The sequence below is a fragment of the Bubalus kerabau genome, chromosome 8 (assembly GCF_029407905.1).
Source record: "Bubalus kerabau isolate K-KA32 ecotype Philippines breed swamp buffalo chromosome 8, PCC_UOA_SB_1v2, whole genome shotgun sequence".
Lineage (NCBI taxonomy): Eukaryota > Metazoa > Chordata > Mammalia > Artiodactyla > Bovidae > Bubalus > Bubalus kerabau.
In genome coordinates this window covers 59052322-59069288 of record NC_073631.1, presented here as the reverse complement: position 1 = coordinate 59069288, position 16967 = coordinate 59052322, and the positions used below count along the sequence as shown (strand labels likewise).

The window sequence follows — 16967 nt, the reverse complement described above, 5'->3', positions numbered from 1 at the left end:
CTCTTTCTCCCCTGTGGGGCACAGATCTGTGCCTGATATTCAATTGCATTAGTGGTAGGGAGCAGTGATGCTTCTGAATTCACAGAAGACTGAGTGCTGAAATTGCCTTCTGTCCCTTCTCTTCCCCACTTGATTTTCCTGTGAACTGTTCATCACATTCTACCCCAATCCTGTGATTCACAGCATTTAAACAAGTCTTCTTGCTGTCTAGCTTCCCCCTTTAAAGAACATGGCTGTTTTTCTTCTTTTCTTTATTCTAAGTTAAGTTGCCTCTGAAATTCAGAGTTTTCTTGCAGGAGACAGTTTTTCTCCCAGGAAACAATTTTTACCTGCAGGGAGCACTTTGTACATCAAATAGAAGTAGACTCCTTTGGGATACCTGCTCACAATAACCACCCACCTTACCTTCATGTGGAAACTGTCTCCCAGTCCACAGGGGTGGCCCCCAGGAGCCAGGCTGATACCAAGTCTTGACTACCTCCTCTAGCATAGGGGTTAACACTTGACCCAACCTGAGTCTACTGTGGTCGCTCTCCTCAGAAAGTGAGAGTGGGATTCATCTCTGTGAGTGAGCAGAATTTCATCTCTGTGAGTGACTTCCCAGCCTCCAGAACTGTGAGAAATAAATCTGTGGCCACCTAGTTTTATGGTGTGTTGTTAGAGCAGCCTGAATGGACCAGGACACAGGGCAATAGCAGAGCACAGAGGTACCTGAGGAAATGAGGCAGGCCTTTAGAGCCTGGGTTTGGAACTGGCACACTTTAACATCAGCTTCATTTTGCTTTCCTAATAAGTCAAGGGTTGAACCCAACATTAAGATGTAGATAAATATACTCTGCCTCTTGGTAGAACTATAAGTCATAAGGCACGTTGCATGAATATGAGGCCTGAGGGATGAGTGGTGGCTAAGGAGAAGGATCAAAGCCAATGATATAATCTATTACACACATGAACTTCGGGTTTATCTGTGGGGTGACGCATGTACCCCTATGTGGGCTAGAAAATAGATAGAATGCATTTGCCCTCTAGGGCAAAGCAGGATACAAAGGACAAAGCAGATACAAAGAATCAGAAAGAAGGGATAGAGAGCTCTGATGACTTCCCTGTTACCTATTCCAGGTCCTTTTTTTTTTAAGTTGAAGAACAGTTGCTGTATAATATACTATATGTTACAGGTTTGCAATACAGTGACTTGCAATTTTGAAAGTTCGGCTTCAGCATCAGTCCTACCAATGAATATTCAGGGTTGGTTTCCTTTAGGATTGACTTCGAAAATGGAAAAGCAAAGAGGGAATTGTCTATAGATGGAAGAGAGAAGGGCAGAGCTTCTTGCAGCCAGACAGTCATTTTACCACATAGGGAGGTAAAAGATCAGTGTGGAGTGGATGAGGATTACGTGCAAGTCCACCCAGGACTGACTGACTGCACTCAGGCTTGCTCCAGAGTGTTCTTTTTTTTTTTTTTTAAACTTGACTGTACTGTGGGATTTTAGTTCGCCTACCAGGGGTCAAACCCATGCCCTGTGTATTGGTAGAGTCGAGTCTTAACCACTGGACTGCCAGGGAAATCCCCCAGAATGTTTTTTATCCATCTCATCCAGTTCCCTCAGGGCCCATTTGCTCTCCAAAGTTTCAGCTCTAAAGTAACTGGCTTGAATGATAGTGGGGGCTCAACTCTTAATGGGAAAGAAATAGATCCTGAGGCCTCTCTCCCATCACCCAAGGGAATGTTTGGCTAGCTGTATTTCAAAGAGCTGTCTATACTTGGCTTCTTGAAACTCTGTCTTCCTGGCCCTCTGTGGCCACACAGCTGCTTTCCTTTATGCCTCTCAGGCTTCTCCTCCTCAGTCTCCTCTGCTAGTGGGTGTCTCAGGCCTTGGTCTGAGGCCATTCTCTCTTTAATCCATAGCCTGTCATCCATGCCTATAGCACTGAACACTGGAGTAAGATGTCTATGTCCATGTTCTGTATTTCATTGCCTACTTTCAGATCACCATTCAGCACCTCAACTTTAACATATCCCCAATTGGACTCATCATCTTTATCCTCAAACTTGCTCCTTTGAGTGAGTAAATGATTGAATTATGGCTTTCTGTGGACAGTGCTGTAATCAGAACTGGATCTAATGGTGAAAGTGTTAGGTAAAATTCAGGCTGTTAGGTAATGTAGGGTAGTCTGTATCTTATAAACGAAACTGTGATTTATTTAAAAATCTCTCTCTCTGCCTCATATTGTAGACTCAGCAGAGAGGAAAATTCCCCTGTTGCCCCATTTTCTATTTTCCCAAGAAGGAGAGCTCCTCCGAGTGTGGTAAGGGAGAGGGCGAGTGAACTATCTTTGTGTGTGTGTGTGTGTATGTTTTAAAGGGGCTTCCTTGGTAGCTCAGATGGTAAGGAACTTGCCTGCCAATGCAGGAGATCTGGGTTCAATCCCTGGGTCCAGAAGATCCCCTGGGGAAAGGAATGGCAACCCACTCCTGTATTCCTGCCTGGAGAATCCCCATGGAACAGAGCGCCTTAGAAAGAGGAGACTTTTCAAAGGGTGGTGAAGCAGGAGAACTCACCTTGGAGACAAATCAAGACAGATTTTTGTGTGGGAAGGTCGAGATCCTGGAGGTTGAAGAGTTGAAATGGCCAGTGGTCTACCATCTACCTGCCTTCCTGATGGAGAAGGGAAATGGAGGCATTTCTAGTTCTGTTGGAGGAAAATGTCTGGGACTGTGGGAGGACTATTGTCACCTGGTGAGCCTGCAAGGCCTTAAAAAGGTCCTGGAGAGGGCTCACCAGGAAGTACTTGGCCATGGACTGTGGAGAAGGTTTCCTTGGCCGAACTTGGGATGGTGGGAGTGGAGTTGCCATGGAAACCATGGCTGCAGGCACTACCCACAGGGACTGAGAATCAGACCTCCCTCCTCATTTTTCTAGATCTTGTAAGGTCTGGGATTCCTGTATGATCCTAGGAGATGGTATCCTTCAAAATCCACAAATACCTAATTTCTTTTCAGTCTTGTTGAGTAAGGAGGAGGAGTGGGCTTGAATCACATCTATTTTGAAATATTGCTTTTGGAGGGTTGGGAGGCATTTCATTTCTATTGCATTTGTGATGACATCAGATCACCCCACAAGACTGTCTTCTGTGTTTCTGGTTGGACCCAGGCAACACATCCCTCATCACTGAAAGAACCAAGGACTCAAGCATACAGAATGCAAACTGGCCATAAAAAAAAAAAAAAAAAAAAAAAAAAACACTTAAAAATACTTCAGTGTCATTCTAAAGGAGAGCCTTAAATTATGTTCATTAAATGCTAACATTATTTTCTAAGTATTTGTCATTTAGTAAATTTGTGGTTTCTGTCTGGGAAACAAGCATGGTAAAAAAAGAAGAAAATTGTTCTTTTGTTCCCCCTTTTTTGGTCTGAAATCAGGACTATTTATTGGAAACACATTTGAAGCATTATCTATAATATATTGAGAGTCTCCTTTGCCAAGGCACTGTGGCATCTGCCTGAAAACCATGATAAACAATGTGGGGTAGGGGTTGGGAAATGCAGAGACAGAGACAAAGAAGTCTTGCAGATCCCTGGACTGAAATTACTGAACTAAAATAACAGGAAATCTGTTCACAAGAGGCATTTCAAACACTGTGGAAGGGTTATCATTCCTATATTGTGGCGACAAGGAATCTAGCAAAGCAATCTAGCTCTTGGCCTTAGGGCTGCCAGGCCAGGATATTTTACATGCTGGTTGCCATGTTTCTGTGGCTCAACACCAGCCCAGGGGAGGGCCTGCAGACTGAGACTGAGCCTGTAGCCCAGGTCATTGGTGGAGGAAAAGGGTCAGATTCTAGACTGAATGAAAATGAGATCATATGCAAAATCCCTCCATTAGTCAGACACTTGCTAGATTATAGTTCATCTATTTTTGGTCAGAGCTCTTTAGTAAAATAGGGTAGAAAGCAAAGAGTTTTGAAGAGACTAAGATGATCAAGAGATAGAAAGTACAGAGAGTCCTCATTAACCATCGACCCAGACCCTTATTTCTGTTCAAAATTTACCAAGTAGAGGTATATATATATATCTTACGGGCTTCCCAGGAGGTGCTAGTGGTAAAGAACCTGCCTGCCAGTGCAGGAGACATAAGAGACATGGGTTCAATCCCTGGGTCAGGAAGATCCCCTGGAGAAGGGCGTGGCAACCCACTCCAGTATTCTTGCCTGGAGAATCCCATGGACAGAGGAGCCTGGTGGGCTATAGTGCATGGGGTTGCAAAAAGTCGGACATGAAAAAGCAGCTAAGCACACATGCTCGCAGAGGTATCTTACAGATTTTATGTTTCTATTAAGATGGATTTTGGCAATATCGACTTAGCAATTAGGATAATTGCTGCTTGTGTCAATTTGGCCTTTACTAGAGTCAACAAGAAAGAGTTATTGAAATATTTTAAAGAAAATCACCATGCTTTTACATAATTATTCTGCTTTTGGCTTAATGTAATATTACAGATGTGTTTGAAGCCCTCTTTGCACCTTTTGCAATTTTACTCCTTTTTCTTTTCCAAAGCTAAGCCATTATCTTGAAATGTGTGTGTTTTTCTGCCTGAACTACTTTAAAAACATATATTGTATTTGTATCTATAAACATTACAATTATTTTGTTTGTAAACTTGAAATAAATGATATAGTGTAAAATCATGTCCTACATATTATTTAACTCAATAGCAGATTTTTATTAGTAGCTCACTCCAGTACTCTTGCCTGGAAAATCCCATGGACAGAGGAGCCTGGTAGGCTGCAATCCATGGGGTCACTGAGGGTCAGACATGACTGAGAGACTTCACTTTCACTTTTCACTTTCATGCATTGGAGAAGGAAATGGCAACCCACTCCAGTGTTCTTGCCTGGAGAATCCCAGGGATGGGGGAGCCTGATGGGCTGCCGTCTATGGGGTCGCACAGAGTCGGACACGACTGAAGTGACTTCGCAGCAGCAGCAGCAGTTATTGAGATATAATTCACATGCCATGCAATATTCACCCAATGGCATAAACAATGTCATGGTTTCTAGTATATTCAAAGATATATGGAGCCATCGCCATGATTTTTAGGACATGAATATTTTCATCATCTGAAAAAAAAGAAAACCTGTGCCCATTAGCTATTGCCACCCCATTTTCCTCTCTTCTGTCCTTCTCGGAATCCTAAGCAATCATTCACATGTTTTATGTCTCTTAGATTTCCCCATTATGGACATTTTATGGGAATGAATTCATACAATATTTGGTCTTTTGTGACTGGTTTCTTTCACTTAGCATAATGTTTCCAAGATACATCATATTGTACAATATATCAATACTTAGATCCTTTTTTATAGACGACTAATAGGTCAGGAAGCAACAGTTAGAACTGGACATGGAACAACAGACTGGTTCCAAATAGGAAAAGGAGTACTTCAAGGCTGTGTATTGTCACCCTGCTTATTTAACTTATATGCAGAGTACATCATGAGAAACGCTGGGCTGGAAGAAGCACAAGCTGGAATCAAGATTGCCGGGAGAAATATCAATAACCTCAGATATGCAGATGACACCACCCTTATGGCAGAAAGTGAAGAGGAACTCAAAAGCCTCTTGATGAAAGTAAAAGTGGAGAGTGAAAAAGTTGGCTTAAAGCTCAACATTCAGAAAACGAAGATCATGGCATCCGGTCCCATCACTTCATGGGAAATAGATGGGGAAACAGTGGAAACAGTGTCAGACTTTATTTTTGGGGGGTCCAAAATCACTGCAGATGGTGACTGCAGCCATGAAATTAAAAGACACTCTTTGGAAGGAAAGCTATGACCAACCTAGATAGCATATTGAAAAGCAGAGACATTACTTTGCCAACAAAGGTTCATCTAGTCAAGGCTATGGTTTTTCCTGTGGTCATGTATGGATGTGAGAGTTGGACTGTGAAGAAGGCTGAGCGCCGAAGAATTGATGCTTTTGAACTGTGGTGTTGGAGAAGACTCTTGAGAGTCCCTTGGACTGCAAGGAGATCCAACCAGTCCATTCTGAAGGAGATCAGCCCTGGGATTTCTTTGGAAGGAATGATGCTAAAGCTGAAACTCCAGTACTTTGGCCACCTCATGTGAAGAGTTGACTTATTGGAAAAGACTCTGATGCTGGGAGGGATTGGGGGCAGGAGGAGAAGGGGACGACAGAGGATGAGATGGCTGGATGGCATCTCTGACTCGATGGATGTGAGTCAGAGTGAACTCCAGGAGTTAGTGATGGACAGGGAGGCCTGGTGTGCTGCGATTCATGGGGTTGCAAAGAGTCGGACACGACTGAGGGACTGAACTGAACTGAATATTAGTTTCTGTGGATAAATCACATTTTGTTTGTCCCTTCATCCTTGATAAACGTTTGAGTTGTTTCCGCCTTTAGGCTGTTGTAAATAATGCTGTTATAAACATTTATGAACAGTTTTTGGTGTGGACATATGTTTTCTTTCTCTTGGGTATATACCTAGGAGTGGAATTTCTGGTTCATAGGGTAACTTCACATTTAATCATTTTGAGGAACTTATAAACCATTTTCCAGGGTCTGTGCCATTTTACATTCCCATCCATAGTGTATGAGAGTTCTTATTCTCCAAGTGCTTGTTAACACTTGTTATTATCTCACTTTTTAAAGGCTAGACGTTCTAGTGGGTACTCTTTATGTATTCTGGATATAAGTCCCTTATAAAATATATAATTTGCAAATATTTCCTCGCATTCTGTGAATTGTCCTCTCACTTTCTTCATGGTATCCTTTGAAGAACATTCTTGATGAGAAAGTTGCTCAGTCATGTCCGACTCTTTGCGACCCCATAGACTGTAGCCCCCCCAGGCTCCTCCATCCATGGGATTCTCCAGGCAAGAATACTGGAGTGGGTTGCCCTTTCTTTTTCTTATGCTTTTGGTGTCATATCTAAGAATCTACTGCATAATTCAAGGTTGCGAAGATTTACCTCTGTATTTTCTTCTAAGAGTTTATGGTCTCATATTTTTGTTTTTGATCCACTTTGAATTAATTTTTGTATTTTGTGTGAGGTAAGGGTCCAATTTCATTCTTGTATATGTGGTTATCCAGTTGTCTCAGCATCCTTTGCTGAGAAGACCATTATTTTCCTATTGAATGATCTTGGCACCCTTGTCAAAAATCAGTTGGCTCTCTCTCTCTCTATATATATATATATTTCTGAACTTTGAATTCTATTCCACCAATCTATAAGTATATCCTTGTACTAGAACCATACAAAGATTCATTCTTTGCTGTTGGTTTCTGATAGACTACTTTAGAATTAAAGCTGTTCCAGAGCAGTGATTCTTATCCTGGCTGCACCCTGGATACCCTAGGGGAAGTTTTATAAAAATACTGATGCCTGGTTCCAACCCCTGGAAATTCTGGTTTAATTTGTCTGGGATGTAGCCTGGGCACTGGGACTCTTAAAAACTCCCCTGATGCTTCTAATGTGAAGTCAAAATTGAGAACTACTATTCGTGATTAATGCCTATATTTATTGGCCAAAAGTCTCTATTAGTGATGGGTGACAGAATACAAGTTTAAGTAGCTTAGGAAAAATAAAGAGGAAGACCTCCCTGCGGTCCAGTGCTTAAGACTCTGAGCTTCCACTGCAGGGTATATGGGTTTGATCCTCGATTGGGAAACTAAGGTCCCTGCATGACACATCCACCACCCCCAGAAAAAAGAGGAGAAAGATTTACAAGTTTATAAGATCATGGCAGTTGCAGAGCTAGGAATAATTGCAGTCATTCTCTACCACAGCAGTAAGCCCTCTCCAGAGACTCGTGGGAAGCTCTGAGCTCATCTTGTAATAGCTTCCAGTGATGAGAGTGTCTTTTTCCTGATAGCTCCAGCAGGGGAAATCTCCAAGAAAGGCCCTGTTTGCTTGACTTGGGTACCCGTCCTTCTCTGGACCAATCTTTGTGGCCCACATATGGGCAGGTGATTGGGAGGAGGGCTTGTTGGACAAACAGAGAGTAATTTAGACTTTGGTTAACTTTAACTTTCTTGAATATATTCATAAATCTGATAGTAAGAACAAGTCTCTAAGAGTCACAAGAGAGATGTAAAGGCATTCTTAAATATTGTGTTAAATTATGTTACTCATTTAATAAAATTCATAATTTGGTTTTCCTTGGCAAGTTGCCTAAGCTTCAGTAAAAAGATACTAGGAGGAGGGAAGGATTATTGCTGAAGCTAATATGCTGAAAGTGATACCAAGGGAGGAGAAAGGTAAGTTATCTTGTAAAAGTTCAGCAACTTTTCCTGTTTAGCTAAGGGGTAAACAGTCCTTGAGGAAAGCCCCAGCAAGAAATAGCTATAAAAAACAACTTTCAAAACTTGGAGGGGAAAGCATGGGAAGGATAATAGGAAAGCTTTGGAATCAGACAGTAGATGTCAATTCTTAATAAAGATATATGCTTGATGTTAAATAAATTAATCTTTCTAAATCTCAGTTTCTCTATCTGCAGAATGGAGATGGTGCCTAGTGTATAGGATCATTGAGGAAGTTCAGTATTACGCATCAGGCATACAGTAAGTGCACAATAAATGTTACCACTTACCATTTCCATCCTTTCCCATAATAAATAATGATCATAATGATGATGATGTGTTTATAAGCAAGGTTGTATTACATCTAGTGTACCGTGTATCGAGACGGTAGGCAAATTTTCATGAGGTTGACAAAAAGATGGCTCAGATTAAAGGTTTAGTTCCTAAAGTAGTAAACTTTATCTAGAAATTTCCCTTATACAAATAAGACATTGCTCTACTACTATAACATAAAGGAATTTGGGGGTGTCAAATTTATACTCCCAACAAAATGTAGTCTCTAACTTATTTGTTAACAGACAGACGGTTTGTCAACCTTCCATGCTTTCTAAGTTTTCCCACTGACCTGAAGCTGCTTTGGGCCAGCTGCTGAACAGTGGGATCAACTCTTCTCTGCTTCAGGGAATCCGTGAGCCTTCTGGCTGACCCAAGATATAAGTGCAGAGAAGGACATCTGTATCCTGAGCCATTGCTATGATGGAGGCTTCCAAGAAGCTGCACACCAGAGGCGCTCTTGGATACTTGGGCCTGAGGTCCTAGAGAAGGACCTCACACCTTGTTCATTTCTAGACAAAACCTCACTTGGGTTGATCTGATCAGGTCTTTCTCAAACTCTCCCTTTTCTCCTGTCCATTGTCTCCTTCTGGTTTCCTTGCAAGCTCTCTGGACTTCCTTCTCACCACCCCACCTCCTTTCCTGCATGCCGTGTGTTTCTCTTGGTTCTCTCCTACTCATTTACGCTGATGGCGTCAACTACCAATTATGTGTGACCACTCACAAATCTATGTTTCTAGACCTCAACCCCTCTCTTGACTAGTTTTCACATATGCAACATTTGTATGCTTCCCACTGGCTGTCTCCCAAGCACCTCTAACTCAGCATCTTTTTCATCTTTGCTTCCTCTCACCCAAACCTGTATTTCCAGTACAGTGAAAGGCATGTCTATTTACTGGTCATGTAACCCGGAAACCTGGAAAGTCATCCCTCTCCCTGTTTCCATCCAATGTAATGAATAATACTAGTAGCTGATATTTCTGCTAGTATTACTAAACCAGAATTATTAATAATACAGAGCCATAATTCCCTGGATCCAGAGTCCTGCTTTTATTTTCTTTTCTATAACTGCCAGCCAGTTTTCAGGTCTTACTGACTTTACCTGGATAACTATATTTTAGATCCTTCTTCTTAATGTCTGACACATTTGGCCTGTCCTTTCTATCCCACTCTTAATGCCTTAATCCAGTCCTCTAAATGGTCTCTCTGCTCTGTTTTATCTTCTTTCAACCCTCTCCACATTGTAGCAAGATCTGAACCCCTTTATGAGACTGACTGCAAATCAAGTAAGCCTTTGGCATTTACCCCCCTGAATTAGACTGCTCCTTTATACACTCTCAAATCAGTGTCTCATGCAATACTTTACTCGTCTTCTCTTTCATTCTACAACCCCAGTATGATGAACATTTTAATTCATTGTTTTATATGGTTCAGATGGTAAAGAATCTGCCTGTAATGCAGGAAACTAGGGTTCTGATCCCTGGGTTGGAAAGATGCCCTAGAGAAGGAAATGGCAACCCACTCCAGTATTCTGGCCTGGAGAATCCCATCGACAGAGGAGCCTGGCAAGCTTCAGTCCGTGGGGTCATAAAGAGCTGGAGATGACTGTCAATTTTAAGCAATTGACACAGTAGTTCATCAGCTGTTCTTTCAGAGCTCAGCCTCACCATATTTAGTATTCACAGAGGGTTCATTTCAGCTTTCCTCAGTACCTTGTTGAGTTCCTCCCAGCTGCAGCTCTCATTGACAGAGATAAGTGCTGTGGTGTCAGGGAATAGGTGAAAAATGGTCCCATAGTCTCTATCGACACAGGGATTGACATGCTACATTACCATGGGAAGGAGGACTCAGTTGAGAGCTTTGGAAGAGCTGGTGCTAAGTACAGACAGGCTGATTTTCAAGTAGAAATGTGTGCTGTATATGTGAATCTTCCCCACGGAGCTATCATGGTTAATTAAGAACAGGGTCATAAGATCCTCGATAACCAATAATAAGCTATGCTGTTTGGCAAACTGAGGTAAACAGACTCCTTTCTTTAGAAAAAATTAAGATGAACAAAAGTTTGCCAGAATTTGTTAATTTGCTACAATGTGGAGTGACTTTTAATGAGCTATAAAAACCCATTGCCGCTGCTGCTGCTGCTAAGTCGCTTCAGTCGTGTCCGATTCTGTGCGACCGCATAGACGGCAGCCCACCAGGCTCCCCCGTCCCTGGGATTCTCCAGGCAAGAACACTGAAGTGGGTTGCCATTTCCTTTTCCAATGCATGAAAGTAAAAAGTGAAAGTGAAGTCGCTCAGTCGTGTCTGACTCTTCGTGACCCCATGGACTGCAGCCTACCAGGCTCCTCTGTCCATGGGATTTTCCAGGCAAGAGTACTGGAGTGGGGTGCCATCGCCTTCTGCGATAAAAACCCATTATATGTTACCAATTATTTTCTAGAGGATTTATGGAATGTTTAGGATCTTAGAAACTAGACTATTTGAGTAATTAACAAAGACTACAAAATTCAAAAAGTAACAAAAAAAATGTATATTATAAAAATTATCTCTTCCCCAGAGGTAAACCTGTTAACAGTTTCTTGTGTTTTCAGAGATAGTCTATCATAGGATAAATTTGAAAGATTTTTTAAATCAAAACAAGCATATCCATTTCTCTAATACCTAATGGGTTGCCTGGTTTTTAATAGGTATTCTATAAATGCTGATTAAAGGAAACTGTTTCTGAGTAATGGTTTAGTAAATTTCATGAAAGTATTTTTTTTTCAAGTTAAAATTTCCCTTTGGTCATCACATAACAAAAACAACACAAAATTAAGCAATGATATGACAAAGTGAAAAAGAGATGTGTACAATCTGAATTGCTTTATTACAAACCAAAAGCTAACATCATATTCAACAATGAAAGGTTTGAGATAGCAGGAACAAGACAAGGAGGCCCACCCTCACCACTCTAATTCAACACAGTAATGGAACTCCTAGCCAGAACAATGAGGTTAAAAAATAAAAAAGGTTTCAAAGTCATCCAAATCAAAAAGGAAAAAGTAAAATTGTCTCTCTTTGCAGATGATATAATCCTTCTTGTTATTGTTATTTTTGATTGCACTGAGTCTTGGTTGCTATGTGGAGTTTCTCTAGTTGCGGTGCACGGGCTGGCTTCTCTCGCGGAGCACAGGCTCTAGGCACGTGGGCTTCAGTAGCTGCGGCACACATTGTTCCAAATGGCCAGCAGGCACACAAAAAGATGTTCAACATCACTGATTATCAGGCAAATGCAAACAAAACCACAATGAGGTATTACTTCACACCTGTTAGAATGGCTGTCATAAAAAAGACAAGAGATAACAGGTGTTGGTGAGGATGTGGAGAAAAGAGAACCCTTGTACACTGTTGGTGGGAATGTAAGTTGATGTGGCTACTATGGAAAACAATATGGAGGTTCCTCAAAAAATTAAAAGTAGAGCTGCTGTTATGATTCAGCAATCCCACTTCTGGGTATATATTTGAAGGAAGTGAAACTACTCTCTTGAATAGATATCTCCACTCCTATGTTCATTGCAGCATTACTTAAAATAGGCAAGACATAAAAGCAACCTAAGTGTCTAATGATGAATGAATGGGTAAAGAAAATGCAATGTGTGCACGCACACACACACCCCCATACACTATGGAATAATAGCCACAAAAAAGAAGAAAACCCTCCTTTTTTGTGACTATGGGTAGTTTTTATGGACATTTTATTAAGTGAAATAAATCAGAGAAAGACAAATACTAATTGATATTACTTATAGTGGACTCTAAAAAGACAAACTTATAGAAATAAAAAGTAGAATGGTGGTTGCCAGGGTTGGGTTCAGATGAGTGGGAAATGGCAACCCACTCCAGTACTCTTGCCTGGAAAATCCCATGGACGGAGGGGCCTGGTGGGCTGCAGTCCATGGGGTCGCTAGGAGTCAGACACGACTGAGCGACTTTACTTTCACTTTTCACTGTCATGAATTGGAGAAGGAAATGGCAACCCACTCCAGTGTTCTTGCCTGGAGAATCCCAGGGACGGGGGAGCCTGGTGGGCTGCCGTCTATGGGGTTGCACAGAGTCGGACATGACTGACGTGACTTAGCAGCAGCGTCATAGTGGACTCTAAAAAGACAAACTTATAGAAATAAAAAGTAGAATGGTGGTTTCCAGGGTTGGGTTCAGATGAGTGGGAGAAAGGGGAATCTTGGCCAAAAGGTACAAACTTCCAGCTATAAAATAAATAGATTTGGGGGCGCTAATGAATAGCATGGTGACTATAATTAGTGATACTCTGTCATATACTTGGAAGTTGTTAAGACTTAGACATTAAATATTATCACCACACACACACACACACACACACACACACACACAATTATTTGAGGTGATGGGTGTGTTAACTGATCTTATTTGGGGATCATTTAACAACATGTATCTGTATCCAGTTGTCACATTGTACACCTTAAATTTATGTGTGTTATATATCAATAATATCTCAGTAAGGCTGAAACAAATACCTTTCAGAGGAGTCAAAGACTTTAACGTAAAAAATAAAACAATGGAAGTCACAGAAGAAAACATGAGAGAGAACTTCCTGGGGAATAGGAAGTGAAGGAGGCTTTTTTCACCATAGATTTTTTTATACTTTATGGATGTTGTACATGTATATGTATTACCTAGTCAAATGTTTTCTAATAAAATGAAATAATTAAGAGAGTTCAGAAATAGAACTCTCCTAGTTCTGTTAGTATACTCTTAGATTTCTCTGGGATTTCTTGATCATATGGTAGTTTTATTCCTAGCTTTTTATAGAAATCTCCACATAGTTCTCCATAGTGGATGTATTAATATACATTCCCACCAACTGCGTGAGAGGGCTCCCTTTTTTTCATATCCCCTCCGGCATTTATTGTTTGTAGATTTTTTGATGATCACCATTCTGACCAGTGTAAGGTGATACCTCATTGTAGTAACTGTCTTAATTCTAATAGTATATAAATAGAAATATTGTATACATTCAAGTGATTTTTGACAAGCATGCTAATGTAATTCAGTGTTGGAAAGAAAAGATGTCTTTCAACAAATGCTACAGCTATTGAATATCCATATGGAAAAATAGTAGAGTCCATCCTAATCTCAAACCATATAACATTTTATTAAATTTTCGTTTACAATTGGAAGATAATTGCTTTACAATGTGTTGGTTTACGCCATACACCAATGTGAATCAGCCATAGGATACATATGTCCCCTCCCTCTTGAAGCTCCTTCCCACCCATGACCCCATCCCACCCCTCTAGGTTGTCGCAGAGCACTGAGCTGAGCTCCTTGGTTATATGGCAACTTCCCACCAGCTATCTATTTCACATATGCTAATGTGTATGTTTCAGTGCTATCCTCTCAATTTGTCTCATCCTCTCCTTCCCCCACTGTGTCCAGTCTGTTCTCCATGTCTGAGTATTCCTCCCCTGCAAATAGGTTCATCAGTACCATTTTCTGGATTCCCTATCCATGCGTTATTTTTATACAATACTTTTTCTCTCTTTCTGACTGACTTCACTCTGTATGATAGGCTCTAGGCTCATCCACCTCACTAGAACTGACTCAAATTCATTCCTTTTTATGGCTGAGTAATATTCCATTGTATATATGTACCACGACTTCTTTATCCACTCATCTGTTGATGGGCATCTAGGTTGCTTCCATGTCCTAGCTATTGGAAATAGTGTTTCAATAACATTGGGGTACATGTGTCTTTTTCAGTTATGGTTTTCTCAGGGTATATACCCAGTAGTGGGATTGCTAAATCATATGGTAGTTTTATTCCTAGCTTTTTAAAGAAATCTCCACATAGTTCTCCATAGTGGATGTATCAATTTACCTTCCCACAAACTGTGTGAGAGGGTTCCATTTTCTCTACATCCTCTCCAGCATTTACTGTTTGTAGATTTTTTGATGTTGGCCATTCTGACCAGTGTGAGGTGATTCCTTTTTGTAGTTTTGATTTGCATTTCTCTAATAATCAGCACTGTTGAACTTTTTTTTCATGTTTGTTGGCCTTCTGTATGCCTTTTTTGGAGAAATATCCATTTAGGTCTTCTGTCCATTAAAAAAAAAATATTTATTTGGTTGCACCAGCTCTTAGTCGTGGCACGTGGGATTTAGTTCCCTGACCAGGGATCAACCTGGGCCTGCTGCATTGGGAGTGCAGAGTCTTAGCCACTGGACCACCCGGAAAGTCCCCTTCTGACCAGTTTTTTGATTGGGTTGTTTGTTTTTCTGATATTGAACTGCATGAGCTGCTTGTATACATATAAAATTTCTGACACAGGTTGATGATAGTCCTAAACGTAAGAGCTAAAACTATAAGCTTCCAAAGGAAAACATAGAAGGAAATATTTATGACCATACATTAGTCAAAGATTTGTAAAAGTGAAGGTTGCTCAGTCGTGTCTGACTCTTTGCAACCTCACGGAATATACAGTCCATGGAATTCTCCAGGCCAGAATACTGGAGTGGATAGCTTTTCCCTTCTCCAGGGAATCTTCCCAACCCAGGGATCGAACCCAGGTCTCCCACATTGCAGGCGGATTCTTTACCAGCTGAGCCACAAGGGAAGTCCAAAGATTTCTAAGGCAGGACACAAAAAACATGAAGAAAAAATCGATAAATTTAAATCCATTACATTTAAACCTGCATGTATTGAGCAAGTCATCTCTTCTCTCAGCTCCCAAACTGCTCCTCCAGTCCCGGTTTTGTAATAATGAAGCTGCCAACTAAACATTTCTTTGCCAGTTAGTGTAATGCCAGGCTTTGTCAGTAGAGGGCACTAAAGTAACATTGCAAGATGATAGCAACATGAACTTTTTGGGGTGATGGAAATGCTGGGCGCTAAAATGGTTGTCCAGCATCCCATGCAGCTGTTTAAGATTTAAACTAGTTAAAATGAAAGTTACTAATTCAGTTCCTCAGTCCCAAAGCCATTTCAAGTGCCCAATAGCCAGTGTGGTCAATGACTACCAAATTGAACGGGTACAGAACATTTTCATCATCACAAAAAATTCTGTTTGATAGCACTGCTCTGTATCTTCATTGTGTTGAATGGTACACCACTGTATACATTAATCAAAATGCATCAAACTGTACACTCAGAGTTAGTTTTATGTAAATGACACTTCAACAAAAATTACTGTTTGAATAAAAAGGTGTTAGTGTGTTAGTCTAGGGTTTTAGTCATTTTTATCAGTGAAATTGTACTATTAAATAAAAGTCTTACAAACATCAATGTTGCCGCTCACCCCTCTTTTTTTGTTTTTGTTTTGCTTTTTTTTGAGCCAGGAGCAAGCAATGCTACAGTCTTCAGTTAACATTTATTCTGCATTTCCATTTTTAAACCAGATTTTCAATTCTTATCTTACTTTAGAAAATTAAAAGCATATCCTTTGGAGAGTCAAACAATTTCATAACCATTTTTTCAATGCTATTCATAAAGTTTGATGTCCTATGAGAGCTGCCAACAATTTAAATCTTTCTCTAAGATGGTTTAAGCAATTATTAAAAAATTATTTGATGCATGAAATAAAATATTCCTATCTAGCTCGATTCCCAGATGTTAGATGATTGCCTTTTCCAGAAAAATGAATTGCTTTTGAGTGACAAAAACCATGGAAATAACTCGATGGAGGGGCTGAGGTATGTTTTGTTCAACAAATTGTATCTTGAGCACCTGAACAGAACCTGGCACTCAGTAAGTTTCTGGTGAATGATTGATTTGGGTGGATGAATGAATTCGGGTACTGGGGGAAATCTGTAATTAGTTATAGACTTTGAGACATGGTATACACCACAAGCAAAGAACAGAAGAGAACTGGAGTAATGCATAGCTACTATTTTTTAACTGAACACCTCCCCCAAATTTCTTTTGACTGAGTACCTGGGCAAATTTCCTGATTTCAAATCCATTTCCTAAAGCAAAGGGCAAGCTGGATGGCACATTTTAGGCATTTAAAATAGCAAATACCAGCTTTTGTGCGTCTATATACTTTAAACATTTAAAACAGGCAATTGAACTCCTACCTCAGGGACTTCTATCCAGCTACCTGCCTAGGCCTTCCTTTGCTATCCCCCAGAGATGAAGTCAATGTACTTCAATCCACTCTCTCCTGGTCTTACTTTTGTATCTGAGTGATAAGAACTGCTCCTTTCCTCAGACACCACTGATAGAAACCAGGGAGTCTCTAGAGGAAGATCTCTCTTTCCCACCTTCTAGAGCCAATCAGTTGCCAGCACTTGCTAAT

General features: G+C 40.7%; 1 protein-coding gene across 2 annotated transcripts in view; it reads left to right on the top strand.

Annotated features, from left to right (window-relative positions):
* LSMEM1 (leucine rich single-pass membrane protein 1) overlaps positions 1-16967 on the top strand; it is a 193817-nt gene that overhangs the window by 40550 nt on the left and 136300 nt on the right. For both annotated transcript variants that reach the window (XR_008717855.1, XR_008717854.1), the window contains exon 3: positions 8520-8583. The gene's annotated coding sequence lies outside the window, so the exon portion shown is untranslated. The remainder of the gene's footprint in view (positions 1-8519; positions 8584-16967) is intronic.